Below are 3,956 nucleotides of genomic sequence, written 5' to 3'. Positions count from 1 at the left end.
AAAACATGGACTATCAAATGCAATTTTTGAAATTTCCTTCTCTTCTCTAAAAACGTGGAATATCATATGCAACTTCTGGAATTTCTTTCCCTTCTTCAAAAATAAGGACTATCATATATAATTTCTGAAATTTCTTCCTCTTCATCAAAAACGTGGACTAACAAATGCAATTTCAGGGAATTTCTTTCCCTTCTCCAAAAACGCGGACTATCATATGCATTTTTTGGAATTTCATTCCAACTCCAAAAACGTGGTCTATCATATGCAATTTCTAGAATTTCTTTCCTTTCTTCAAAAAAGTGAACTATTATATGCAATTTGTGAAATTTCTTTCTCTTCTCCAAAAAACGTGGACTATCAGATGCAATTTCTGGGGTTAAATTCTCTTCTCCAAAATAACGGAGTACCATATGTAATTTATGGAATTTCTTTCACTTCTCGGAAAACGTGGACTATCATATGCAATTTATAGAATTTATTTCCTTCTCCAAAAATGTGGACCATCATATGCAATTTCTGGAATTTCTTTCCCTTCTTCAAAAACGTGTACTATCATATGCAATTTTTGAAATTTCTTTCTCTTATAAAAAAATGTGGATTATCATATGCAATTTTTTAAATTTCTTTCTCTTCTCCAAAACCGTGGACTATCATATGCAATTTATTGAATTTCTTTTCTTTCTCCAAAAACATGGACTAACATATGCAATTTCTGAAATTTATTTTTCTTCTCCATAATTGTGGTATATCATATGTACTTATTGAAATTTCTTTCTCTTCTCCAAAAACACGGACTACCATATGTCATTTATAGAATTTCTTTCCTTCTCCAAAAACATGGACTATCAAATTAAATTTCTGAAATTTCTTTCCCTTCTTTAAAAACATGGACTATCATATGCAATTTCTAGAATTTCTTTCCCTTCTTCCAAAACATGGACAATCATATACAATTTATGGAATTTCTTTTACTTCTCAAAAAACATGGACTATCATATGCAAAAATAAGGATATCAAATGCAATTTCTGAGATTTCCTTCTCTTCTCTAAAAACGTGGAATATCATATGCAACTTCTAGAATTTCTTTCCCTTCTTCAAAAATAAGGACTATCATATATAATTTCTGAAATTTCTTCCTCTTCTACAAAAACGTGGAGTAACAAATGCAATTTCAGGGAATTTCTGTCCCTTCTCCAAAAACGCGGACTATCATATGCAATTTTTGGTATTTCATTCCTACTCCAAAAACGTGGACTATCATATGCAATTTCTGGAATTTCTTTCCCTTCTTAAAAAACGTGAACTATCATAAGCAATCTGTGAAATTTCTTTCTCTTCTAAAAAAAACGTGGACTATCATATGCAATTTCTGGGGTTTAATTCTCTTCAAAAACATGGACTACCATATGTAATTTATGAAATTTCTTTCACTTCTCGGAAAACGTGGACTATCATATGGAATTTATAGAATTTCTTTCTTTCTCCGACAATGTGGAATAACATATGCAATTTCTGAAATTTATTTTTCTTCTCCATAAACGTGGTATATCATATGCAATTTTAGAAATTTCTTTCTCTTCTCCAAAAACTTGGAGTGCCATATGCAATTTATAGAATTTATTTCCTTCTCCAAAAACATGGACTATCAAATGCAATTTTTGAAATTTCCTTCTCTTCTCTAAAAACGTGGAATATCATATGCAACTTCTGGAAATTCTTTCCCTTCTTCAAAAACAAGGACTATCATATATAATTTCTAAAGTTTCTTCCTCTTATACAAAAACGTGGACTAACAAATGAAATTTCAGGGAATTTCTTTCCCTTCTCCAAAAATGTGGACTATCATATGCATTTTTTGGAATTTCTTTCCAACTCCAAAAACGTGGACTATCATAAGCAATTTCTGGAATATCTTTCCCTTCTTCAAAAACGTGAACTATCATATGCAATTTGTAAAATTTCTTTCTCCTCTCCAAAAACATGGACTATCATATGCAATTTATGGAATTTCTACCACTTCACGGAAAACGTGGACTATCATATGAAATTTATAGAATTTCCTTCCTTCTCCAAAAATGTGGACTATCTTATGCAATTTCAGAAATTTCTTTCTCTTCTCCAAAAACGTGGACAATTATATGAAAATTTTGGAATTTCTTTTCCTTCTCCAGAAACGTGGACTATCATATGCAATTTCTGGAATTTCTTTCTCTTCTCCATAAAGGTGGTATAGCATATGTAATTTTTGAAATTTCTATCTCTTCTCCAAAAACGAGGACTATCATATGGAATTTCTAGAATTTCTTTCTCTTCTTCAAAAACGTGGACTAACATATGCAATTTTTGGAATTTCTTTCCCTTCTTCAAAAACGTGTACTATCATATGCAATTTTTGAAATTTCTTTCTCTTATCTAAAAACCTGGATTATCATATGAAATTTTTGAATTTTCTTTATCTTCTCCAAAAACGCGGACTATCATATCCAGTTTATGGAATTTCTTTTCTTTCTCCAAAAACATGGACTAACATATGCAAATTCTGAAATTTATTTTTCTTCTCCATAATTGTGGTATATCTTATGTAATTTTTGAAATTCCTTTCTCTTCTCCAAAAACGCGGACTACCATATGTCATTTATAGAATTTCTTTCCTTCTCCAATAACATGGACTATCAAATGCAATTTCTGAAATTTCTTTCTCTTCTTCAAAATCATGGACTATCATATGCAATTTCTGGAATTTCTTTCCCTTCTTCCAAAACATGGACAATCATCTGCAATTTATGGAATTTCTTTTACTTCTCCAAAAACATGGTTTATCATATGCTATTTCTTAAATTTCTTTCTCTTCTCCATAAACGTGGTAAATCATATGCAATTTTTGAAATTTCTTTCTCTTCTCCAAAACAGTGGACTACCATATGTAATTATAGAATTTATTTCCTTCTCCAAAAACATAGACTATCAAATGAAATTTCTGATATTTCTTTCTCTTCTCTAAAAACGTGGAATATCATATGCAACTTCTGGAATTTCTTTCCCTTCTTCAAAAATAAGGACTATCATATATAATTTCTGAAATTTCTTCCTCTTCTACAAAAACGCGGACTAACAAATGCATTTTCAGGGAATTTCTTTCCCTTCTCCAAAAATGCGGACTATCCTATGCATTTTTTGGAATTTCATTCCAACTCTAAAAACGTGGTCTATCATATGCAATTTCTAGAAATTCTTTCATTTCTTCAAAAAAGTGAACTATCATATGCAATTTGTGAAATTTCTTTCTCTTCTCCAAAAAACGTGGACTATCATATGCAATTTCTGGGGTTTAATTCTCTTGTCCAAAAACATGGACTACCATATGTAGTTTACGGAATTTCTTTCACTTCTCGGAAAACGTGGACTATCATATGCAAATTATAGAATTTCTTTCCTTCTCCAAAAATGTGGACTATCATATGCAATTTCTGAAATTTATTTCTCTTTTCCAAAAACTTGTACAATTATATGCAATTTCTGGAATTTCTTTCTCTTCTCCAAAAACGAGGATTATCATATGAAATTTCAAGAATTTCTTCCTCTTTTTCAAAAACGTGGACTAACATATGCATTTTCTGGAATTTCTTTCCTTTCTTCAAAAATGTGTACTATCATATGCAATTTTTGAATTTTCTTCACTACGCCAAAAATGATTATAGACAGCGCCATTTAGACAGCGCTTTATTACAAAAGCGCTGCCATAATTAAAATAAAAAACAAAACACGGAAATTGTATTAAAAGATGAGGGAAAACGCTGTATATGGACAATCTTAGATAGCGCTTCTTCAAAAAGCGCTGGTATATGTTATTATTAGAAAGCGCTTCAAAAAGCGCTGGTATAGACCCATATTAGGCAGCGCTTTTTCATAAAGCGCTGTATAAAGTCCAATAAATTTTTTATAAAAAAAATTATAA

The sequence above is a fragment of the Vicia villosa genome, linkage group LG6 (genome assembly GCF_029867415.1).
Source record: "Vicia villosa cultivar HV-30 ecotype Madison, WI linkage group LG6, Vvil1.0, whole genome shotgun sequence".
Lineage (NCBI taxonomy): Eukaryota > Viridiplantae > Streptophyta > Magnoliopsida > Fabales > Fabaceae > Vicia > Vicia villosa.
Note: the sequence above shows the minus strand (reverse complement) of the source record.